Genomic DNA, 13,041 nt, shown 5'->3' with positions numbered 1-13,041 from the left:
ACAATTAGGAAGGGGGCAAATACTTCTCCATACCAGCGGGGCACCAGTTTTCCAGTCTTCTATGCCTACTGTGAGTTAGTTGATCTAATAGTAACTGTTTAGTAAAACTGCTCATCAAGTGCTTGATCTTTTATTGGTTTTCATTTTAAGATCTTAGTATTAAACAAATTAGTCAGACAAATTATAATTATTATTATCAGTAATGCTAATTACTCTAATTCGCTTAAATTGAAATGTAACTATAACATTTGTGGTTATTGCTGACAGTGTATGACTTTTATGGGTTTTAGAGTATTTAGAATATGAATACAGCTGTCTTCATAATCCCCTTTTCATAGTTTGCACTGACCAGTTGATCTCTAGGGGACACTGAGATTATTTCTGCGGAAGCAGCTAAAGCATGCAGCCATCATACATCAAGTGAAGTGGGAATATTCAGCTGGCAAATTGAAGGGGACAGGGTATTTGGACTATTCTTATTCTGGAAAGCTTCCCCAAAAAAAGCAAATATATAGCATTTGAATTATGATGTGTTCCAAATTCTTGAACGCAAAAGCTCCAAGCATGTGTTCCCAATCTGTTTCTCACTTATGTGACACCAACCTGTCGCACAACTGCTGCCCCCATGGATTTTTCAGTTTCAAAATAAGGAACAGAGCTAAGATCTACTGCATAGAGGAAATACTTAGTATAATCCTATCATATGTTTTCTTTTTGGATAAAATAGACTTGTTCAAAGATTACCTTAACCTAGGCAAGCTGTGAACAAGCAAATAGTCCCTAATACAATAACAATAACATGCCATGCTTTTTTGCCTTCTCATATTTGGCATTTCAGAACAATGTTGGGATCTGGTAAAAATTTAGCAATGTAACACATTAAAATTTGTCATTTTCAGTGCAGACTTCCATCTATAGTGAAATGTGCAATTTTATTTGCTGCTATGAAATACAATTGTTTTAACAATGCAAAGTATCCATCGAGCTTCTAAGACATTCACTGGGCCCCATTAAAGCACTATTAAAGCACTATTTTATATAACAAGAACTTAGAACCATAAATTTGTCCTGCTTTGCAGAGATTTAGTCTGGCTTTGATAATATTTGTGCAAATGCCATCTATTTCATTTTAAATACTGTTTCATTTTTTAATAATTATATATTAGTCCTGTGCTATTCTGCCAACCTGTTGACCCAGTGGCTGCTGGATAAGGCGCCAATCCCATGGTGACCCTATATTGTATACGCAGTTAAGAAAATGGATGGATAGATATTTATGTGTCATACTGAAAACTATTTTGGTAAGTGAAATGGGGCGATGTTAATGTTAAGGGGCAGGGGTGTCACGAAATCACTGTCTTACAGTCTGAAGTGAAAGTTGGGTCAAAGCAGACTGCAGTATATTAACTGCAGAGCCAAGAATGTGTGCGATAAATCTTGCTCAACCCGGTGCTAACTGTCACTTTGTGTTTATGGTGTACAGATTGCACACTGCTTGTTTTCTCCAAGGCTTGGGCCAAGACAGGCTGCTTTGGCTGGCAGACAGACTGGGTGACTAACTCACGTACAGGCTGGCTTTGTTGGGTTGACTTTGTTGCCTTTGACAACCTAGGCATAGCTAGCTGAATGGCCACCTGACTGGCTGACTAAGTAACTGCCTTACAGCCTGATCAGTGTTTTATTTGATGGTTGGCTTTCTGCCCCAGTGCCTGGCTGGTTGACTGATTGGTTCGCTGGCTGGCTGTCTCAGTGAGGTTGTGTGATATATGATGTGGTTCAGTGTGGTTGCGATTAACGGATTGGCAGAACAGTTGCACTCATTAATAACTCCACCCTATAGGGTTTGAGTAGTCCCTGACTGTATGCTGTAATTACAGTCAGATCTCTGTTTTTGGAAAAATTAATAAAGCTGGTTTTATGATTTGTAGATTGTCATTTTGAAATGTGTTTACTCTTACATTTGAGAGTAAATATCAATTGAGAAGTGTTTGTGTTGAAAAATTCATCAGGGGTGTCATCATCACTATGCCTGACTGTCAAAGAGACGGAAACGCATCATATTCTTGTGCTGCATATAGATCTCCTTTGAATCTCACCCACTCATTGCTGCAGGGTTTGAAGAATTTAAGTTAATAAAGTGGCTCATAAGGAAAGATTAAAGATGCCGTGTAATTTGATTAACTGAATGGGAATGAGAGAGGCCACAGATGGGAAAATAAGCTTTTCCAGTGCCTCATTAAAAGGAACAATCCTGTAAAACCTCCTGGGTGAATTTGTACTGTGAAGAAGCTCTCCGAATTTTTTTTTTTTAAAAAGCAAACGAAAGAAATAAACACATTTTTTACAGGGTTGAGGGATACTGTTGAAAAGTGGTTGCAGAGGAACATTTTGTAATAATTTACATGCTCAATGAAAAAAATGTTTCCAGTTGCGGCGCCTGCTCTGGAGGGAAACAACCCGTACCTAATCCCGCAGCATTACTCTTTGTCTAAAAAATTGCTTAGCCCAATTGTTCAAACATGATAAATTTGTTTCTTTATTATTGGTCTTCCAAAAACAAAACAACCACACAGTGATAATCCCAAGCTGTGACTTATTCAGTAGCAAGCACCAGCAATATTTTATTTGTGTAGTGCAATATACATACATTTTGTTTCATGTTTAATGCCATAAAAATTGACATCAGGTCAATGTCATGTGAAGGAAAATATGTTGTATATTTGAAACAATATATACAGTAATTACAGAGTTATTAAAAAAATAACTATCTGTACATGAGTGAAAATGATGACCCTAAGGAACACCTGTAGTTGGTATTCCACATCTTTAAGGCAGATGTGAAGTGTGTATAAAAGCATATATTTAAAATAATCTACACTTATCTGATATATTTTCATTAGTTTGGGGAATTTTAACTGAGAACTTTATGAGAAAGAAAGAAAAAAACAAACAAAGCAAAAGACGTACCAAGTCCATCATAATTCTTACCCAGTGTGGGCATATTTTCAGTGCTGACTTCATTCCCGCATTCACATGTGCAGGGAGATCAAGATTAGGTGCCTGCAGAATGAAAACCCATGAAGCTCACCTGCTTGCCCTTGATATTATGCTGGAAATATAAAATCCATTCCCAGATTTAGACATCTCTCGCCACCAAAAAAAATGTTCTTTTCTGTCTGGAGCCACAGCCTGCCTGTCTGCTGCATCGTTCCTTATTGGCTCAAACTAGATGTCTTAGTTATGGGATGAAGAAATCCCTGTCAGTGGACATTCATGGGAGAATCCCCCCCTTTTCTCACTCTCAGCAAAGTGAGGTTAATTTATATTTTTTAGACCTGTTCCTTTCTCCTTAGAAATGGATTCAGTTGAAGTGTTGGCGCCGGATCGTTATCGGCGTGCTATCATTCCGCTGGGACAGCCCAGCCATCATCACAAATGGCCGTTTTTCACCGGAATAAAACATATGAATTAAACTTCATAAGCTTATCTGGTCTTTGATATGTAGAAAGCCCAAGGTTTATTTCCACATTAATCCCCACACCCGTCTATTGCTTTGGCTCTTTGATGCATGAAGGTGGGTTTAGAAACTGAAATCTGCCAGGTCTATATAACTGCATGTTTTACCCATTGCTTGAGCTTCAGGCCCTCTTTTCTCTCCCTCCTCTTTTTTTTTACTGTCTCTCCCACTGACACACACACAGGTTTTCCCTAAGAATTTCATTACAAAAGGCAGCCATATGCATTGAAATACTGCCGGCAAGCAGGGGTCATGTAGCCCGATACTGAATTTCCCTTGCCTTTGTGCAATCTTAATTGTCTGTCATTTCTGTCTGCAGCCCCGTCTGTGCGTGCTCCAAATAAAACCTATGGAAACATGAAAGGTGGAGCACTGCCCTCACTTTCATCAAGAGATCGCTTACCTGGCCTTGCCGTGGCTACCACAGGCTTGTGTTACGTACCTCATAAAAGTAGCTCTTGTTTCACCACTGCACTGCCCCATCTGAGCGCTGGGCTAATCTGTCAAGCTGAGCTCCCAGGCAAATTCTTCGGCAGCGTAATAGACACTGTTACAAACTCTGCTGCCTTTCTCCACTGCTCGTTTTCCCCCCTCATTTTTGCAGAGGGCTCCCCTGATGCCCTCTGATGTTGCTGACAGTTGAGGGTGGATGCCATGGTGAATTTATATTGTGCTACTGCATCTGTCATTGTTTTCACAGAGGTGTTGACCTCCACACGTCCTCATCAGAATATTGCCTCAGTTCTGCAACTCCAAGCAAAACAGATACCTACAACTAGGTTGATCGTAAAGGGTATTCACACCACAGAGATCCCTTCCCATTTCGATAGTTGGTGCAAAACTTTGACAGGCAGTTGGAACCTCGGGGGAATTGGGTCATGGAGGGATGGGAGAGAGACAGAGGGCTCAGGGGAGTTGGGCAGTGTTTCTATAGCTCCAACTGTATACTGCCACAGAAAACACACACACATTGAGGGGACTGAAATGCTCTGTCAGACTGTAACCTATCTAGTGTCCCTCATACTTCACCCCTGACATTCTTTTGATCCTCTCAACCTTGATCTTAGTGTCAGTTTAAGACCTTGTCGTCATTATTCATAAAATCTCCTTTTGTATATGTGTGTATGAAAAACAGTCCACGAAGGACATTATCGCTTTGTAAAGAAACATTGATCTGTGGCTCGAAATATTCATTCAGTGTACCGATTGCTTACTTGGCACCCTAGCAGTTGATGTCCCAGTGCAAAGCTTATTCTTCTTTACTGAGTCTCGATGACATCAAGACAGATATATGGGCTATAGTCAGACAGAAACAGTGACAACTTCTCTGTTTTTGATGGCTTGTGCCAGTCACTGTTCCACGAACAAAGCCCGACAGTCACTGTATTGAGTTTATTACTCTTAAAGCAGCCACAAGAGATAGCACCGTCCATAAGCCACATGCAACACAGTCATGGTATTTTAAGCAGATTTCCTTTTAAAGGGGAGGAGAGGCGGGTATTTCTCCTTTAAAGTGGTCTTATCACTGGGGTTGTCGACTCACTGGAAAGCCTGACAGCTACAGCCTGCTGAGGCACCGAGTGGCCTTGCTGTGCTTCTGCTGTTAACTGTAGACAGGCGGGACAGCCGTGCTACTCTGCTATTCTTTCCCTAATAACACAGAGTGGCATGAACCTCTTACCTACTTATTTAAAGATATAATTCCTTTTTTGTGTGTTAAAGTGAAATTAAATATCTTTGATATGTTTATGAGCATGGCCAAAGAGAATCTGCAATACAAGAGCAATGTTTTCAGTATGAATAAATCCTTTGCCCCAACATAAGTCTTTACAGCTTTTTACAGATCTGTGCTATTCTGCATAACATAGCACAGTGGTGTACACACACCTCCATAATTCCTAAAAATTCTTAAAGCGTACAATTACAGTTAATATTCTGAAATATGTCTATACTACATGTACATTTTTACACTGAAAATATGCTTAACATGACTTTTCCCACCACCTTTACTTTGAAAAGTTGAGCTGTCACCTTTTTCATTATGCTAATTCAGTCAGTTGTTTATGCGTAAGTGAATTCTCTTGTCTCAGAGGTCAGTGTTCAGTTAAAGGCCCCAGCCATGTGTAGTAAAGTAAACTAAGGCTTGGCACTGTATACAGAGGGGCCTGTAATATTCATTATGCTTAACAACACACTGAGTTGAGAGTCAAGCTCTCTTCACATTCCAGGCCAGTTATTAGTCAGCATTATAGTTTATTTGTCCAGAGGTAAGATAAACCAGAATTCGCTCAGCTCCCTACTCTGGACCTGCAACACTGACTGGTTTGTTTGAACAAAGGGAAGTGGTCTCTTATGACAAATAGTCCACTAACACAAGATAATGCATGGCCCCGCAACCAGATAATGCCACTATTGAGCTGTGATGGAAATTTATTGGCCCTTTCTTTCTTGTTTCTTTTGTAAGTGCACCGTGATGCTGTGTTTTCTTGAAGTCATAATGGTGTATTTAACACTGAACTAAAGGACATACTGTCTCCGTAAAACATGAGACATTTTTTTGTCTGGAAAATATTTGAAGTTTCTGACATTTTAAAATGCTTTCCGCTATACAAGCTGTGGCTTTAAAGTATTCCAGTTGTCATATACATATACATACAGTCTATTTTTGACTTCATAAATTTAAAGTTGTTGGTAGTGGCTTAGTCGACTGTGTACACCCATGTGCCAACATTTGGCTTTGATTGAAACAGCACACAACTGTTTCTGTATTAAATAGCTCTTTCCCTTGCCACATGTATGCTTTTAAGTAACCATAGCATGTAAAGCATTAGAGCACAGTCACATTAGATACTTGTAACCTTGGTGGGTCAAATTTGTCTCCTAACAAGCTAACAAGCTAAACCTTTACACATGCTACGCCATTGGTTGGCTTAACTTTCTTTCTTTCTTTCTTTCTTACTTTCTTTTTTTTTTTTTTTTTACATATCTGTTTTTCTTAGCTGTATTTAAATGTTTATTCTCAAAAAATGGCTGCACATTCAAAATCTTATGTCCATAAAGTGTTAATGCAAATGTTTGACAAAAATCTATTGTAGCATTTTAAAGCAGCTGCTAAGATGGAGAAATACGTGATTTCACTAGATATCATTTTTATGCATAGCTCCAAGATAACAACAATAAAATAAGCAAGTTAAATGCAAGGTGTGACACACATAAAAAAAAGCCGCATGCATCGTCAAAGAAACCAAACCACCCATGATTCCACCCGTTTGCTCTGGAGTATCTAAATGTTTTTAATTAGCAAGAAGCCGTTGTGTTCCCTCTGTGACTGCTTACTGCCTGCCCGTCACACGCTTCCTGATGTGTCCTGAGGATGAACTTTGAGAAAAACATGGAATGAAAAAAGCAAAAGGGAAAAAAAATTGCATCTTCTTCTTAACCAAAACCAGCCTACAGCGAGGCGGCTTGTGGGCTGCCTGCTGCTGCACAGAACATTCCCATCACAATTATGCTCAGTTGTCCCCTAATTGTCCTCTTCTCTCTCCCCAGAAGAAGTTGCTGACATGAGAAATTAGGCAATCAAGATGGCATTAGTGCATGAGTGGAGGACCGGGACATTGTTATACTATAATGTATAGGCCCCATTGGGGGTGCAAATAAGCAGGAAAATACTCGCATCTCCCTTTGAAGTGATGGCTGCTTCCAAATTAAACTCTTCATTACATCACTATCAAAAAGATATGGTTGTTAGAAGTGCACTGCTTACATCTGAGCAAACTTGAGCTTTTCTGGGGTTTTTTCTGTTTTTTTTCTGTTTTCTTTCTTTCTTTCTTTCTTTCTTTCTTCCTTTCTTCCTTTCTTTTCTTATTTATTTATTTATTTATTTTTTTTACAATAATGTGACTTCTGATTGATGCCTTTTAGGGTGTATCATAGTGAACATACCTATTCCAGTATTTTTGATGATCTGATATGATTTCTAGACAGTTTGATAGTCTAGTATAGCCACATAGAAACATAAATAATTAAAGCAAGGAGGTTTTAGTTTCAGAATATTTTCTTTCTATTGCTATGTTGATCCACATGGTATGTTTTTAAATATGTACATGTACTATAAAGAAAAGGGTTCTTATTTATTCTAACAGTTTATCATGCTAGTTTGTTATGGCTAAAATTAAGTTTTCTTGAATCAGCAGTTATCAACTACAGCGTGAACTTTGTTCGCAAGAAGAAAGCAGATACTACACATGTAAAAAAAAAATATATATATATATATTAAATGTAGTTATCCTCGCTATAAAACAATGAAAATCTCTACAAAAAATCCGTTGAGATAAACATTTCATAGTTTCTTCGTTTTTCCTAAGTAGGAAACTGTAAAATAAACTGGGTCATAACACTATGTGGAGAAAAAGAAGGAGGGAGAAAAAGGGGAGAAAGGAGGAAAAAAAAGATTCTCCTGAACCTCCTGGGGGATTCAATGAGATTACCTCCCAAAAAGATTGAATTAGTTTGGCCAACAGAAGGAAGAAATGCTAGAAACTAATGGCAAATAACAAGCTTGTGACAATTCATCAGGAAACTTCACAGAGGGGAGGGCTTCAGTGGAATGCCTGAGACAGGACCTTTCCCCTGTGCTATGTTATTCTAACAAACAATGTCAATGAGATGGCATCCTACCTCTCACCAATTTGCATGGTTGTCAGTGGAGTGAAAGCCAGTTTAAAGGTACATCCTTTATGTGCTGGAGAAAGGATTAGAGCGAGCCCCACAAAGACGCTTTGATTTTCTTGCAAATATGTATAAGAAGTTTGGCTGAGAAAAGTGAGTTTTCAAAGCTGCAACTTTTCCAAAGCATATGATTATTCTTTGTGTGTGTGGGTGTGTGTCTGTGTCTGTGGGTGGGTGGGTGCGTGAGTGCACACTATATGTCTTCAAAAACATGAATAAAGTTCACCGTCTTGAATAGGTGTAAAAACAATATTATATGATGTTTAGAACATATTGCAAAATATTAAAGGGAGCAGGATTAATTCATCATGATTAAAAAGTATTCAAATGTGTATGCTACATATTGTATTGTTTTTATTTTATTTTACAATTGCAGGTTGCATTTTATGGCTTTCCAAACTTTGTTCAATGGGAGATTTATTCTGTGAGATTTGCCATCATGCTCCTTTTTTCTCTCTTTTTCTTTCTTTCTTTTTTGTTTGAGGGTCTCCGACTGAAAGCTCCCCACTACTCGGTTCAATGATCCACACACTGATCCCACATAAACACAAGGAGGCGAGCCCGTGCTAACCATATGCACTTAGCGATTAGGTTAGAGTGCAAGCCTCATTAGCATGTATAAACTCCGTGTGTCAAGAGGTCGCCATTGACCCTACAACGCAAAATCAAAACATGGCTGACACAAAGTGTACCCATGTGGGTGAGGGATGTGTGCTGCTGTCCAGTGTCTGTTTAAGTATTCGGCATGGAAAAAGTATATTGAAACGCTTCATTCCCTCAACATCAAGACTGATAATCAGTTTTGTGTTCAGGTTTTACTTTTCATAATACAAAAATATATAAAAACTGTGACTCAAAGTAACACAAATACTTAGAAAAATACATGCTACTACACTTTGTAAAATTTTTTACTAACATATCTAAAGCTTCTATAGAGTAAATAAACTGTGATGTATATTTATTTGGAAACTGCATTGCTGAAAGCTGTGTTGCACTAAAATGGCCTGCCCCTAAATATTTAAGGATGCATTGCTACTTGCTTACAGTAAACTTAAAGGGGTCCATCACTGCCCAGGATTTGCTTCACTAGTTTAATTCACTTAATCGATTGATAGCTACATGGAAACAGAATTTGCGACAATTCCACTTGACGTTATAGGGTTTACACACACGGACACACAAAAAAACCCACCACTTCATGCTTAAAAAAGATCACCAGAGAAGCAATGTCCCTTCGGTGGCAGTCCAGCACAATGTGTTCCAGTTCACTTTCATCATGTTGTACCAGCTGAACATGGTGTAGCTTTCAGCCCTGCCCTGTGGGAAACCAGCCTGTCTTTTCTCTCACTGTGTGTTTGTGTGTGTGTGTGTGTGTGTGTGTGTGTGTGTGTGTGTGTGTGTGTGTGTGTGTGTGTGTGTGTGTGTGTGATGTTGTCAAACTATGTCGTCCCAAGCTTTCAGCAGCACAAACTCCCTGTCCTAGGGCCTCCAGTGTGGATTGGCCACAGAGATTCTGTGTGGCATGCTCCAATGAATGCTACCCCGATTCTCTACCAGAATGCCACCAATGCTACCCCTAAAGCATGCCAAGAGAGGGCCACTTTCTACAGTTCTTGTTCAGCTTCTATCAGTGTCTTCCTTCCCCGTCCTGTCTTTTTTTCTCTCCTTGTTTCTGGGTAAAGGAAAAAAAAAAAAGCCAGCGTCGGCCTGAAAGCTATGCAGTAGGAAAGGAGTCTCCATACAGTTTAATTACGCTCGTGCAAAAATACAAATTTGCCACACGGCCTCATACCCAAACTGATTACACACTGATTGCCCCCTTCCCTACAGCCCTGCCCCGCTGTGGTTAATAAGCTAGATCGGCCCCTGGGAATCTTCCACTTTAGAAATAATACTCAGATCTTGTGAAAATGCTCTCCTCTGTTCATGTTTATGGGTCACACCGTGAAACTTGATCATATCTTCTAATAATGGTAATTGTTCTGTTTAGATCACATATGAGTGGCTTTGACACTGCAGCTGACTGGGTGCAGCAGTAGTCAACCAGTAAATAGCTTCCCTGTAATTGTTTGATTACAGTATGCTGCCTGGGATACTGGATAATGTAATCATGCAGTCAGGGTTTTACATGTTCATTTCTTCTTTTTTTTTCTTTTCAGTCTTTAACCTTGAGTTTATGTCGAAACAGCTGTCTGGCATATAATACGGTACTCAATGACTTGTGTCAACAGGTTTACGAAAATAACAATGTTCTCATTGTTTAGATAGGCCGCCGTTCCAGACGGTCTGAATCTTGAGTTGTTGACGTTGCTGAATACTTTATGATATTAATTCCCTTCCACAAGGTTACTAAACGTGACCTAATAACAAGTGCCATTATTTTTGTAAATATATGTGACAAATTCTACCGTTAAACTTGATCCCACTATCCATGAACATTTTGCCAAGCACAATAAATCAGACCTCTAAATAATATAAATGGGAACAAGAATAATACATGAGAGATTCTGTTCAGCGTCACACATAAAGGGTGTAATCTAATTAGATGGTTGTTTAATTCAAGTATCTCTACTTGTCTACAGAGGAGGGATTTTAATCACACAGCAAGTCAGAAGGTCATTTCTGGGGCCTGGCTGCTTTTCAAAGCATCATAAAGATCTTCAAAGACATATGTGCAGTTCATGTTAAAGTCTAGAGTCAGGATAAGCCCTAAAATGCAACTGTCCACTGTGTTTTCGACATTTTATTTGAGAGATTGTTGAATTTCTACGGAGACCTTAAGCAGCTGTGGAGATTCTGCCAGTTCTTCAATTAATACTTAGAGGCCAAATGTTAGCAGTCTCAGGGGGATCAAAACTAAACAAACTCCAGGTTTCCATTTTCAAGCAACCTAAGAAAAGAGGATGTGAAAGTTTGAATCAAATATCTCCTTTCAGATGTCTCATCTGTTTACATTTTGCTTCCTTTCGCATCCCTTTGGGGAAGCTTGGAAATGGTAATAATGTCAGGACGTGCTGTGTCGTTAATGGCTCATGTGAGGAGAAGCTCGCCCCCAAATGTCCACATAAAACTAACACCACGTGGTGGGTATGTGTTGAAAGAGCTTAATCAATTGTGAAGCTGATATGTAGGTAAAATAAATGAGACTTCAAACAAAGTGAAGTAGTCCTCGAAGGGTAAAAACAAGGCACAAAGGGAGACGCACTTTGTGTGACACCCACAATGTTTCATCTGTGAAAAACGCCAGAGAGCCGTGGCCTGTTTAATGTAAACTCGTGGAGGGTAGATTTGTTTGGTGTCAGATCTAGAAAATAATTAGCTGATTCAGAGCAATGTGGTGTTCTTCAGAAACCTAACCCCAAGACCAGAATAGCATAAAATGTATAAACACTAGGCCACTGACTAGGAGTAAAGAATGGTGGAAAATGATGCAAGATGTGGTGAAGTTGCAGAGCCAGGTTTTTTCCTTATTAGTTAAAATTGATTGTTATTATTTTGTTTCTGTTTTTATGTGTATGTGTTTTTAATTCATATTTAATTTTAGAAAATAAATTATCCAATATACACTGAAAACATAAATGTGCTTTTAAATTGAAAAAATCGTGTTTTTAATGACATTGTATATCTACCTTTTATTTTTGACTTGTTAAAATTAAAACCATTCGTAAATATTCTTGTAGACAAGTCAAGCTATAGATATATCCATCTTTTTGTTGAGAAAATGTACTCATGCAATCTGTCTTCCTAACATGGCCCATTTTCAGGTTATGCAAATGTGCCCGACTGTAGGAACCTTTCCTCAGTGATAACAGAGGAATGACTGACTCAGCTTCAGTTAAAACCACAAGCATCAAAATGAGACTTGGATAACACGAGCTCCAGGTTTGCAGAAACATTTATTGTAATTTGCCAAAGTCTTTTTTTTTTTTTGAACACAGTACCGTCACAATCAGCAGTGAAATCAGTCCTCAGAAATCGCTGTACTAACCAAACATTATCTGTTGGTGATTATGTAGCACCACTGCTGAGGTAGTGTGATCCAATGCAGAAAAGTGGCCCCGAGGTACCCTCCCTTTTCTCAAGAACTAATGTTTACAATCATTTAGGGCGTCTGTGGAAGGCGTACAGGAGACACTGGCGTATGTTTGTCTCCGTTTTGAGGATTGTGGTTAAGCTGAAGCTCATCTGGCAACCTTATGGGCTGCTCATCCAAGCTAAAGCTGCTGTTCTTCCTTCTACTCCTGTGTCTTTCTATCTCACTTATTTTTTCTCACTTTTATTTCCTCTTCTTTCCTGTTTTATTCTTCTTCTTCTGACATTTTTTTACATTAGTTTATTTCTTAATCCAGCTTTCCCCCCCATGTTGAATAGTCTCAACATGTCTTTTCTGATTTTATGAAACCACTCATTGTATCAGCTGTCTCCAGTCATACATGTCATCTGCTGGTATGCGCTGATGGCTGAGTTTTAGTAGGTCTTTCATGTGTGTATCATGTGTAGCAATGGCTGGAATGGGATGTAGCTCAAGTAAATCAGTTTGTCATGTGAGCAAAATCTGCTGAGTGCATAGGTTCACGAGCAGGTTTTGTTTCTCATCTTCTGTCTTATCTCCCATGACAGTCTCAATTTATGCCAAATGGCTCCAGAGATCCACTTTTGCGATGTTTGTGTTTAAATAAAAAAAAATATTACCGATGCTGATAATTTAACAGCTTAAAACACATCGTGTCCTGTTTTCATTAAAGATCATCACATTACACAAGCCACATTAAGGTAATGCCACACTGACGTAA

This window comes from Rhamphochromis longiceps, linkage group LG11 (assembly GCF_057381845.1).
Source record: "Rhamphochromis longiceps isolate RC_006_pf linkage group LG11, R_longiceps_female_GT1.1, whole genome shotgun sequence".
NCBI classification, from domain to species: domain Eukaryota; kingdom Metazoa; phylum Chordata; class Actinopteri; order Cichliformes; family Cichlidae; genus Rhamphochromis; species Rhamphochromis longiceps.
This window is presented reverse-complemented; position numbering follows the sequence as displayed.